Below are 13,930 nucleotides of genomic sequence, written 5' to 3'. Positions count from 1 at the left end.
AGAGAAGTTACATATGCATCCATACAAGATTTTGTTGGTTCAGGAGCTGCAAACAGCTGATTTTCCTTGCCGCGTTGGGTAGTGTAGTTGGTTTCAAGCTGATATGGACGATAACGGGATTCTCGATTTGTCGTTCTTTTCTGATGAAGCCTGGTTTCATCTGTTAGGCTATTATGTCAACTGACAGAACTTCAGAATTTGGTGTATAGAAAATACTCACGCTTTTGAAGAAACACCATCACACGCAATGAAGGTTGGTGTGTGGTTAGCAGACGACGATTCATAGGCCTGATACTTTTTCAAGTAAATGAATGTGATCAATAAACAAAATTAGATGTAGAAAGTGTATGCAGGTACTGCAATAAAGTTTTTTATTTTCAGTAACTTTCATTTTTCTTTCGGTGTTAGTTGCATTCTCTTAATTTAAAACTTACTTCAACTTACTGTTTAGTAATAATTGTAATTTTACTATTAGGAAAGTTAAAAATCTTTATTAAACATTCTGTTGTTTCAAGAGATCTCATAATCAGCTACAGAACTCTTAACACTATGCTCCTGAAATTTTATTGGTTTTTTCATCTTTTTTCTTATAGAAATTTTGAAAAATCTTGATATTAGGATGGCCATGTGGGCGTGTTTTGGGTAGAACCTCTTTGACATTCCTGTTATGCAGATCTGGCATGTTTCAGATATCTAGAAACTGCAAAGCTGAAGGTAATGTTTGGACATAGCAGTTTTCACCTATTGTAGGGATGAAGATCAAGGATTTCAGTTGTGTTTTTTCAAGAGAAAAGCACCGGTCACAAACCATGTCTGCACCAATATTTTGACGATTCCTTTCAATTTACAAACAGAACTTTCGCGGGATCACAACTTTGGCAAAATTATTTACTGCAAAAACTCATTAGGTACTCATAGTGTTCGTTAACTGTGATAAGACTTGCTCTGCCATTGTCCATTACGTGATTTTTCACAATTTTTACCTTCAGGGTACCTATAAAAATGTAATTTTTTAAATAATTACCGTGTTCATTGGTTTCGACAAACTTAACCTCACTTTTTGGATTTCATTATTTGAAAAATTATTGCTTCTTTGCAAAACAGACCAGATGATTTATTCTGTTCAACTCCAATCGACTTTCCAAGGTGTAATTCATGACAAAGCCCTTAAACGTTTTTCTGACAATTTACAATTTTTGAAACTGAAATGTATTGCAGTGGCGTTCACAAATGCCCGATAACACTGCAACCCTTAATGCTCTGGCCTGGCGTCTTTTCGTGTCTATTTAAAATGAATTTAAACCGCGAACCGGGCATTTCAATTTTTGACACATCTGACAGATTTGTTTGGACGTTCGTGACATTTCAAAACAGTTCAAATCATTTTGGTGATTAGCGGCACGAGAAAAATTTCATTTGTTTTTCATAGGTGAGTTGACTACAATATTTTATAATGACCCTGTATAAGTCAGAATGGAGAAGAATCAAATTGGTAGACACGTTCTAACAATGGTCACAGTTCGATACTGATGAATAATGAACGATTTCGTAACAAGACAGCAAATAAGTTACATTTCTATTGGTATGCCTTAGATCTAAAATTGTTTCATTCATCGCAATCAGTAGCCATAAGATTAATAGTATTTTACGTCATAAACGCACAAATTTAAAAGCACGTGTAGTTCAGCTATTTTTTATACTAAAAAAAAGGGTTTATGTTATTAAATGGAACTTCCCTCGCCCGTGAAGTAGAAGTAGAATCAAACAACCGCTGTGTTTTAGAAAAACATATATAGTTAATACCAGTCACAGTGTAAGAAAAACGCTATACTGCAGATGATTTTGCATTTTTTCTATATTGATATAAAATATTATTTGGATTTTTTTGTGAAAATCTGGATGCCTAGAGTAAAAAATCAAACGTCAACTCCAGGAGTATGTTATTTTGTAAAATTTAAATGGTATTTACTAGGCAAAGTTTTGAGATGACATCATCAATTTGCTAGTGGGGATGACGCATACAATTTGACAACAACCAGGTATTTTTGGAAATTATCTATTAGATTCTATCTAATAAAAATCGATACAGACGAGTGACAAACCCAAACAGCTTATGCTCAACGAGTAATTAAAAATCTTACTCACTGATTAAAATCATGTAGATTCATATTTATAAAAACATACATACACACATACCGGCCAAATCGAAACTATTTTACCTATGCTTTTATTCCGAGAACGAGAAGACTGTAAACATCATTGTTTTTATCTCAATGGTAAAAGCTTAATTTCGTAGACACAAGATATGATACAAAATTAAAACAAAGGCGTTTCGAATTTCATCAAAATATACGTCTACAGGTTTTAACATCAGACACTTTTCCTGTCCCAACACTTTTATAATATGTACCTTAATAGGATGTTCGCATATTCATAACTTAAACAGTAAAAATTAGCTTCTAATATTCAATACTGTCTCGTGCATTGACTTTAAAATTCGAACACAGGCTAGCTAAAGTTAACACCAGAAGCACCACTCTCAAGCCGGTATTTTGATGTAAGTTCAATGGTTTCGTTGACCTTGAGAGCTACAATGTTTAATTTGTAGCGCAGCGGCGCGGGAAATTTAAGTAAATTTAATTCATTATTAGTTTATCCCTTTTAATGTGCATGAGTGGTTTTAGTGTAAATTCTGATGTCAAAAAATCAACATTTGATGAGCATTATTACGATTTTAAAAAATCAGTGTTCAAAATTGTCTGCATCCATATATTTATTTAGAAATAACTTACAACGAACTAGTGGACTGGTTTGCAGACTATATTAAATTTATGTAAATCATGGTAATTCTGTTAAAATTACATAAATCTGGTAGAATACTGCATTATAATTATAATAATTATTCTAAAATATTACTATTAAAATTATCATACAAAATAGTCAGTCATGTTTTGAAATTAAAATTTTGTGTTATCTAGACATATTTCCTAGTTTTCGTTTCCCTTTTATTCTCAATCTGCCGAAAACACATTATCACCACAATGACAGCTCATGAATAAACACTGATATAAATTTGCTCCTTGACATTAATCGCAAAGGAAATTTTTCTTATTGATACTGTGACATTCATTAATTCGGTTAAAATTTAAACTGAGTCACTGTCACATTTTCATACGAAAATATTTACTACTAAATAAATAAAGGTAATCTGAAAGCATTATGTATGCCGGCTTTATATGCAATAACCGTAAGAATTATTCTCACGTGTTCGCAATCTCAGGTAAAATTTAAATTACCCCATTTTGCATATTTAATGCGCCACACTGCAGTACAATCGATTGCTTTATAGTTCCGATGGCAACGCTAAAGGCGCTTGGTTATTTACTCATTCAAAATCGCACTATTGCAAAACGAAACATTGAATCAAACTAGCCCGATTGCACTAAGTAATTAGTACTTTAATTGCATATTTTGGAATTTGAAAAATAATTACCCCGCAAATGACCACCTCGAGTTGTAAATACGTGTTGAGTAATACCTGTTTATTTGCACTTTGTATGATAATACTACATTTTTAATCCAATATTATAGCCATGACCTCAATGTAGACCCAAGCGATCCGCCAAACCCATCACAACAAAACAACTGCTCATATTTTCTATAAATTTATGTTTGGTGCTTTCAGTTTTTATCGATATACCATATTTGCACTGACCCGTGCATAGTTTCAACGTCAATTCCAACAAGTGTTTTTTTAATTGGTCCAAAGTACAAACGGAATCATATGAGTACACATATTGAAAGGAGCCGCAATGTCTGACATGACACTAACTCAATCTTCTGAACATCGTGTGAAATACGTGTGCAATATTTTTAGAATTTTATTACGGACCACCCACGGAAAAATAGACCAAACGTGCTATTCGCGACAGAGTTTTTTGAACAATTAGCAAAAATTTCGACGTCAACGACCCGATTTGGAAATGGGCCGTAACGAGGTGCTTCCGCGAAAACACACATCCATCAGAAGATAGATGTTGTTTTCTCAGAAAATATAACGACGTCACACGAGCATTACTGCATCATACGATTTTCAATTATTTATTGTATACAGGTCGACAGTTAATTGTTCTTGTGAGTACCATTATAGATTAAAATCTCCGACTTGGAAAATCACTTTCACTAAAAATAGAGACAAATAATGGAAGTAAAAATATCCTAGTCATATCTTAAAACAAAGTAATGACTCTAGATTATCTTGATAAAATCTTAACAACCGCTGCGGAAAGAGTGGATTAATTTTGAAAAGAAAATAAATACTGATTGATAAATTCAATTAGGTACAAAAACTAACTTGAGACAATTTGATTCATTTGTTCAACAGATAAGATCGACATGGGGTAATAGAAATAGATTGTTTTATAGATTACTTAATAGAATTTTCTTCTAATAATACCTTTTAAGAAATGCTCAGACGTTGCATAAGCCTGAAATAACCAAGCACACCTTTTCCGACGTCCATAATTGTTGCAAGTAAAACAGAAACGTTAAAAAACAATTACTGCTCCACCTAGTCGTGATTATCACAGCTAGGTACTCCTACAAAAATGATGTCACCTTCGTAAATAGACGCTGCATGAAAATGCAAAAATAGGAGAACAAAAACGAGCCTCATAAAAATGTTAACTATCAATGAAAATTCAAACACCTTATTATTGTTATTGTTCACTGGATGTAAAGTAGGAAGAAATACGTACACAGCTTAGCAATTCCTCGAATATTAAATGATAAGAAATAAAACTAAACAGAATATGATCGATCATTGCTGAAACACTCAGCTGCCAAAAATGGATTTTTATGATTTATGTTCGGTCGTTAATCTAAAAGTCACTACCTTGTCACTAATAAACTGAATGTCGGTAAAATCTGCAATAAAATAAAAACAATGAAATCACTACTATAGTTTTAGTTTTGAAGAGTGATGCAAGTGAATTAAAATTCACGTTTTGCTCTTAATTCGAGTGTTTAGTGACGTAATCACGGTACCTCAAAATTATAGAAAAGTAATAAATAATCTGTTCACTATCAATTTTATGTCTGTTCCAAACAAGATTTAAAATCACGTCCACTTGAACTATTATCAAAAAATGAAGTGTATATTTTAACGGTGTAGATATTTTTTTTTATTCCTCTACAATTGAAAGAGGCAACAAATGGGACCATTTCGAAATATCAAAATATTTGGACTACTGTCGATAGTACGCTGAGCAAAGTTATCTCGAATATCAAACTACTACATTGCCTATGAAACTGCAACTCATGTTTCTTGCTCTTACACAAAGAAATATGCATTCATTAGAATAGCGAGCCTCAATGAATGAAGTCCATTCAACATCAACTTTAATACCTTTTCACAACAAGATCAGCGACCAACATTTCAATACCTGATTGCAAAAAAATAAAAGACAAATTGCATCTATCAGTGTAGCGCATCTTTGGATCGTTTCACCTTTGGGATTAGCTGTCAACACAATTCGTCAATTTAAAAACCATTTGATATCGTCAGCTGAGAATCATAATAGCGTGCATCCATTATTGGGTAATAAAGTGGTTAGTTATTTTTTTGTTCATTAAATTGCTGAAGTAGTTTTATATTATTATAATAATTATTAATTATTAACAACTTGTCAAAAATTGTAAAAAACGGGTACTAAAAGCTAGAAATTAGTATAGTCTACACTTAGAGTAGACACAAATTTCAAACACATTCAGCTAGCACTTATACTAAATAGCAAAACACAAAGAATGACGTTTCCAGGTTGTACTAAATGAGCAACAAAAACACGATCGAAGGCAGCCATGAGATTTTTTCTAACAAGACGAAAAACCCAAAAAAAATAATCGTACTCAAATTTTCCATTTTACATATTGTAGCACTTTGATAAACAGTGGAAGTAAAATCTCAAAATGTCAACAAAATCAACCAATGTTTCAACACTTATATGTACCCAACACACTTTAAATTTTCCAAGTTCGACTTTACTCATCGTAATAGCTAAAAATTGTCTCAAAATCAGTACACGTAAGCGGTTAAATTTATAATACGTTGACTTTATGTAATAGATCAAAAAAGATTTACAGCTTTGTTTGACTTTAAAATATAAAAAAAAATTCGGTGGTTGCAACTTTTTGAAAATTATTATTTAACCTACGTACTATCCTTTGGACTCTGGTATCGCAATAGTGAAGTAGACGGCAGATTAACTTTTTATAACAGTTAATTTAAAAATCTTGTTCAAGCTGCTTAACATTTGGTGATATTTTTATGAAATTATTTTATTGATCTATAATCAGTATTTTTTTGGAATTGATGGATTATTTTCACAATTACTGGATTATGCTGGAATTACTTGGCATTATTAAAAATGTGTTAGAAACAAAGCAACTTATCAGAAGATTGGAATTATGTCGAAATTATTCGAAAGCGATTAAACCGTCAATTGGTAACTTACACAAAACATCAATATCAAATTGATATTTTCATCAGTCTATTGTAAGACAAAAATTACTTCCTTAAGAAAATTTTACAATTTCAAAATTGAAACTATGTATATTGTTTGTATATTTGATCTTTCGTTGTTGGGTACATGCACGGTTGTAGAATAGATAGGTTTGTACACTAATGGCTTGGGATGGCGACGCTTCTTTTCGATCCCTATATCCATGGAAAGGACACATATAGCTAGCGCCTCTACCTTGTCGAGCGGAAATCATTCTAGTTATTTTGGGGATTTTCGTTTACATTGCTTTATGAACAATGCAAAATTTGTAAATGACATTTGATCGGAGTCGATAAGTACGATTTCTTTTATTAATTACATCGGTTATAGACAGATGCCTATAGAGTTCTGTGTCCCTAAAACGTCAAAAACCAGGCGACGCGATCGGCAATTGGCGTCGCTGACCAGGGATATGCAAATGTATGCTAGTGTATCAACCTATCTATTCTACAACCGTGGGTACATGAAACCTATTTGACAAATAACCCAATTAAAACTACCAGTGAAGCTTCAAGAAGGGTGTTTTTTTTTTTGGCTTTTTAGAGGATAGTGATTTTTGACCAAATTCAAAAATAATAACAGGGACTAGCACAAGATAATGGGTGAATAATCAGTAATAATAACTATTTTGAATAAGCTGCATAGGCGATCTGTGGTAGTTTCGAACAATGCACCTGCTACATTCTCGTGTAAAAAAGTCCAATACAGGAATGGCTTATTAATCATTGTGTCAATTTCAACGAAAAATTTTCGAAAAAAGGACTCTGCAATTTAATTACACCTATGAAGCATTGATAGACCATTGTCAATATAATCCTTTCGAAATAGCCTGTGCGTTTCTACAATAAACATAAATTCGCGACCTAAATCTCCAAATAAAATAGCAAATTTATGGCTTGAATCCATCTCTAGATGTACCCCAGACAAATGGCAATTTACCAAGCGAAAATATTCCTACTTTTAATATTTCTTTAGGAAAATCTGAATCCGAATCAAATGATGACGATGACCTAGATAATGAATAAAATTTCCTTAGTATTATGTTAATATTTAACATTACTGATTTTCAAAGTGATTGTACTGAAAGATCATTTATTACTCTTGCAGCAAAAAATATGCTAAAAAAGTTATACATCGCGTAATGAAATTCACAATGAAATGTTTAAAGATCCAGGTTTGTTTTGTTTAAGAATAAAAATCTCTTAACAGTCAAGTTTATCACACCATCCGAAAAAGGAAATCTACTTTTAGCGACGCAGTTTCTACATTTTTGTCACACTGAAGGATCGAATTCATAACCTCATTTTTAAAGCTGTTTTTAAACTAAAAACATTTCCATAGCCGACTCTTACGCAGAAAGTCGTAAATAGCATACCACATCGTCATGAAACGCACTTGAAATTGAAAAAACAATACATTTATATTAATTTTAGTCTGTTACACGTTTTAGTATTATTGTTTTTTGGTTGTGAAACGTGTTTTTTTAACTATGCCGTCATTTTAGGTGACATCAAACAAATGAATCATGGTCGGTGTGAAATTCAAATTTAAATAAAACCCCTTGAGAAATGCATTCCGTCAAGGACGTTGTATTAATACCGCGTCCTTGACTTTCATTCATAAAGCATGGAAAATTGGGAAAACATCATTGTAATTTATGTAAAAACAAATTTTTGGAGCATTGTTTTCGGTTGTTGCCACTAGTGGTGTGATATAGTTATGTATCTGCTAAAATTAGATGACAAAAAGGGGATACATTGCGGTGACTAAGATGTATTTCGTACTTATTATTAATAATAGGGATTATGTCTTTGTAAATACACTCCATATATTTACGTATAGCGTTTCAGCTTGACAGGGACATAAATCCTGAGTCCACGTGATTTGTGCTGGCAAATTTATTTATGCGGTCTGTGGTTTGGATTTTCCTCATTTTCACTCGAAACAATGCCGGCAATTTATTACTATTTACTATTACTTTTACTATACAGTCTGCACTTTAATACTTTCTGTACTAACAGCGTATCTCGCGGCTAATAATAACGGGTCGGAGGTAAACTGACGAACTATTTACATATAGGTAAAGGGTAAATAATCGACAGCTGCTCGCCAGCTTTTTTACAACTGACATTTGGTTTACTTTTATGAAATATGGCTCCCTAACCATATTAATTAAGACAGTGACGTCACATATAACTGCTCTATAGTTTAAAGAACTAATTTGCTGATGCTGTGTAACACTTTTTCGTTGTAATTTTTATATTTTTTCCTACAGCATAGTGCAATGAAATAAATGGCCGCCAAGCGTAAAAATCATTGTTACGCCACTGTCAATGATTTATTCATGAATTTTCTCTAATAACAGCCGTTCTTTCACACGTGACCTTCGAAAAACAGGATATGATAGCAACTATCTTAGGTTGGGTGCCGGGGTTTTATAAATGAGATAAGCGAATTTAAAGCAACAAAAAAATTCCAAGTAGGAAGCATCAGCATTACCAAAAAAATGTTAAAACGCGCTTTTCCTTGACGCAAGGTAGTTGCGCTTTAAATGATCGCGTTAATTACCCGTGCTTTCACTAATGTAATCGGCGCGCTAATTCGCCCAGTTTTAATTTTTTTAATAATTTTAAGGTGTTATGTCATCTCCAGATCAACTGTCATTAACGTCAAGTGTCTGACATATGAGTTCACCGCGATCGCAGAGGGCCAACAATTACCTTACTGGCAATAAGTAGCGAATCCGACGAGAGCGAAATAAGTTTTCCAAACCATGAATTCAGCGAAAAATTCGTGGGGAGAGAAAAACGAAAAACCGCCTCCACGCACACAAAAAATTCGACCAAAGCACAACACTAAAAAACCGTACGGCATAAAACAACCAAGTACATCCAAAAGCCACTCAATAAAGCACTTTGTTTATTTTAGCGGAAAACGAGACTGCAAAAAACGCACTATCTGGCGGCTGCGGCGGCAAAAACACGTGCAAAACACCATTTCGCCATGCACAAATGCAGTTCGCGCTCATAAGGCAGACCGGTGACTAACAGAAATAACGAGTAAACCGAGTGGTGTGGTGGCAGTCATCGGCTCGCGAGAAAACGAGAGTCATTTGTTAATACCAGCTGATGACGCGGGCGGCGCGCTCAGCTGATCGTTGCCAACCGAAAAATGAAATGTTACCAAGTTCATGGGGGCGAGCGCGGGGGGTTTGAAGGCCGGCCGAGTGCGCTGGCGGAATTTTACAGATGCGAGATGCTCGTCCGTAAACAAACCAATAATAGAGCGGGGCTCCACGTGACGCTCGGGGTCACCGTACGCACGAAAATACGGTTTTGCCAAATGCTTCGTGCGCTTTTCGACGCAAGGAACAGGAACAGGGGCGGTTGGCAGGACTGAAGACTTGAATGTGCGCCCACGTATAGGAAAAAGTCATTAGGCAGGGTAGCGGTGCCAAAGTTTCGTTTTAGACGTGGTAAAAACCGAAAGGTTGCTATATTTTTAGCGTGAAACTAGACTTTTAGTTTTCATAGCACGTGGATTCTGAAATGCAAACTTCCCCGAACTCCAAAATAACAAGTAAAATGCAATATTTTATTCTTGACTGTCTCACTTTACCATAATTAAATCTCCACAGTAGTAAAAAAATAAAGGTAGAGAGTTAAACAATAGATGAAAATTAATCTCAATCAAAACGTAGAAAATTACATAAATTCTCCTTAAGTATTTTATTAAAAAAAAAAAAATGGATATGCACCGCACCGAATTTCCTCATCTCAACCACAAAGACTACAAGATTCCGAAATAAAGTCGCGATCTTTTCTATAGAACCACTCCCTAGTGTAAATTTTCAAAATTTGATTGGTGTAAGTGACCTTGACGGGTTTCTGGGGGAAAACATATGTGTCAAAAATTTGACAGGTTAGATGGCCCCATTGTCAATGTAGATATTTTATTTTAATAAATAGATGAACAGAACATACAGTCTGCACGGGATACAGTGCGGCATAACTGAGGGCAACCGAAACATTCGTGTTGTGCTAGTTTCGATTGCTATATCAACTACCGCTACCAACCGCGTTCGGAGTAAAGTACTAGATGACAGGGCTACCAACTTGACTTTTTATCGAGTGGTTCCGTAGAAATGACCGCTACTGTATAGATTAACATTAACACCGCAGTATCACTTAGGGACCTATATGTCAAATGAATTTTTTAATTTTTAATTATGTTTTGGGTCAATCACTCTATTTTGCCACTTGTAGTGGCTAAAGCTTCAAAATTTTAACAAATCAATAAGTGTAGGTTATTGTTGCGAATCTACTTGTCACTAAGTTTTGTTGTGACTTTAAAGTAAAATAAAGTATGAAAATTTTACACATGTCAGATCCAACGATTAATTCATACACTGGCGACCAAAATAAATTAGGACACTTTTCTTTCCCCAGTGTAAATTTGAAATTAATTAATTCAAATTAATTAGTTAATGAACACCTATTCAAGTTAGTCAAGTTTACACAACTAAATTTCTTGAAACAATCCTTTCAAGAGGGTCCTACTTTATTTTGGCCGCCACTGAACATTAATACTTAGTTAATACTAGATATAGATGTTAAAAAACAGTTTTTTATTAAATGAGTCTATTTTTATTGTTTAAGTTTTTTGGTGTTTTTTGTTGTTATAAACATTTAACAGTTTTAATGAAATAGGCAGTTAAAATATACTTTGTTTCCGTAAATTAGCAAGTATTTGTTATTTAAAAAGCTCAAAAATTTTAAAATTTGCGGTAGGCCCATTCTTGGTTTTAAATTTGAACTACTTGGAAACAACGAATACTTCAACAACATTCTATCACAGCCTGAAAATTTTTAATAAAGATTAGACCAATTAATTTTCTTGATATGTTTTATAGTTTTCTGGTACGACTTTACATTGATGTTTTAATTATTTTATTCTGCAGTTGTCAGCATAGAATTGGTAAGAATATTCATTAAAGAAATTTATAAAAAATAAATTTGTTTGATTAATTTGTACAGTTTTCTAAAATTTCAAAATTTCTGCTCTTTCTAACAAAAACTAACATCGGTTTATAACATTTGAAAAAGATAATAAAAAAAAATAGTTATAACAAAAAAAACATGTCTTATTTTTTAAAACAAAAAAAAACTGTATAAAAAAATAAAACAAACTCACCAACATCTCTAGTCACATAACTGACCGATTCTAAATAAAAGAATTTAAGCGACTTTTAATGAGCAAGTGTTTCTATAGCATGCAACATTTTTTTTTATTTGAATGTATCTTTAACTGATTTTTGTAATTAATTATTTAATCTGTTAGTGAGATGCAAGATCATTTACTTATTATAATGTATTAAGATGTAATCTCCGAAACTACTGGATATTTATATAAAGATGTTTTCAATAAACTGTCAGTATATTTCATAAACTTACGTCAATTTCAAATAGCATATTACATACCAAGTGTCTTATTAATTACTTTCGAGAAAAAATATAGTTTGCCGAGGAGCGCAGCTCCGAAGTGAACTATCTCTCGAGAACGTAAACTGACATATGTGTTGAAAAATAATAAGTTTAGTTTGTACAGTACAGTATATTTAAAACGTTTGAAAGTGTTACATTTTATGTACCTAATAGAAATTGATACAGACGACAGACAGACAGACAAACGGACAGACAAACGGAAACGGGAGATCACTTTTTTCGTACTCTAGGGATCATGAAATGTTGAGAAAATATGAAAGTGCGATAAACTCAATTACTACACTTCCTTAGCTTACGCTTGGTAAGTAATAATTGGTACTATGAATCATGAATCCTAAAATATTTATATATTTGTTACTTTTAGTAGTATAGATAAAACGGGTGATCAAAAACTTTTCAGATTCGGGTAGTCTATGGGAATATTTTTCATTTTTTTCATTAAACCGGTCAACTTTACAAATGTCAATGTCAACACATCGAAGATGTTAAAATCCAAACGAGAAACCACTATTAAAAGTATTTAATTTAATAAATTTACAGCCAGTTTAAAATGATTTTTTTGTCACCATGGAATCGTTGTTAATTTTTGTCCGTTTACTCTTTGGCTCGTGAGTGAAAACAGACATAACCTTATTGGAAATTTAATTTGACATGTTTGAAATTTGACGTGTATGATTTAATCAAGGAAATAAGTAATATTTCCGTAGTCTACCCTAATCTGAAAACTTTTTGATCACCCGTTATAAACTTATAAAGTTAGTATCTTTCAATTTTGAAAATATTTTCCACAGTCCTTTCGATAACCAATCTTTGACATCACCTTTGTAACAAGACGCTTTACTTTGAACATTTTATATGGAATTAGTGAATGGTTAGATCACATATCATATTGAATGCGAAAAACGCTACCATCAATGTACCTGGTGGATTATAAATATTAATAATTAGTACTTGTTAAGATAAAATTGATTGTGGTAAATGACATATCCTCTAACAGAAAAGGGCGGGTGGGCGAGGCTACTGCTTGCTCATAAAACTAGAAAAAACCAAATTTAGCCCCGCCCACCTCCTTTCTCCATTTCACTGACTTATTTTATTTAGTGTAAAATGGAAATTGAAAAACAACAGTATCGTATTCTTAAAATGTTCTGCGTAAATAAAGTGAGTCGTTTCTGATTTAATCAATAAAATTAATTAAATCATTAATTAATTTTTTGAGCCACCTGTATATGCAAATCTAAAAGATATGAATGCAATGATAAATCACAAGTAAAAACTCATTATATTTTGCACATTTTGGACAGAATTTTTTCGGCAAAATTTTAAGATGACATCATAAATTTTGTCGGGGGATCAACAGATATATTTTTATTATCAATTTCAAAGTATTCAGTTTTGTAATTCTTGATTTATTCAATAAAATAAATTGACTGATTCATTTATAATAATAATTATTATTAACTAAATTTCTTAACCGTTGATAAACCATGTCATTCCATAATAGCTTATAAATTATAGTGATCCCTAGAAAATTGTGCGCAATAATTACATATTTTTGATGTGTTTTAAAGTGAACACCGTTTTATTGTCATTTAAAACTATACAGGGTGTCTCAGAAATAAGTACATTAATTTTAATCAGTTATAGAGCTCATTGAACTCAACAACTTTTTTTAGTAAAGTTTTGTCAAGAACTTTTTAATTATCAAGTTAAAAATTGTTAAAGTTATACCCCAATTAAGGTTACCCGCCCATGGATTCTCAGTCACCCATGGAAACTAATAATTACTATAATTAATAATTTATGGTCAAAAACAGTTACTAGGATACGTATTTTCCTAATCTTGTCAATGTGGCAAACATTTAG

The 13,930-nt window shown here is 32.7% G+C and overlaps 1 protein-coding gene and 1 long non-coding RNA gene across 4 annotated transcripts in view; one reads left to right on the top strand and one right to left on the bottom strand.

The window, feature by feature from the left end:
• LOC135122843 (5'-AMP-activated protein kinase subunit gamma-2-like) overlaps positions 1-9,638 on the bottom strand; it is a 120,944-nt gene extending 111,306 nt beyond the window's left edge. Inside the window, exon 1 of one of the 3 annotated variants that reach the window (XM_064047296.1) lies at positions 9,281-9,638. The gene's annotated coding sequence lies outside the window, so the exon portion shown is untranslated. The remainder of the gene's footprint in view (positions 1-9,280) is intronic. The other 2 variants (XM_064047294.1, XM_064047293.1) reach the window with 2 other exon arrangements.
• LOC135122845 (uncharacterized) overlaps positions 1-13,930 on the top strand; it is a 65,133-nt gene that overhangs the window by 29,964 nt on the left and 21,239 nt on the right. The gene's annotated exons all lie outside the window — the stretch shown is intronic.

This window comes from Zophobas morio, unplaced genomic scaffold (genome assembly GCF_036711695.1).
Source record: "Zophobas morio isolate AGI-343-1 ecotype UQ-CSIRO unplaced genomic scaffold, CSIRO_AGI_Zmor_V1 ptg000005l, whole genome shotgun sequence".
Classification (NCBI taxonomy): domain Eukaryota; kingdom Metazoa; phylum Arthropoda; class Insecta; order Coleoptera; family Tenebrionidae; genus Zophobas; species Zophobas morio.
This window is presented reverse-complemented; position numbering and strand designations above follow the sequence as displayed.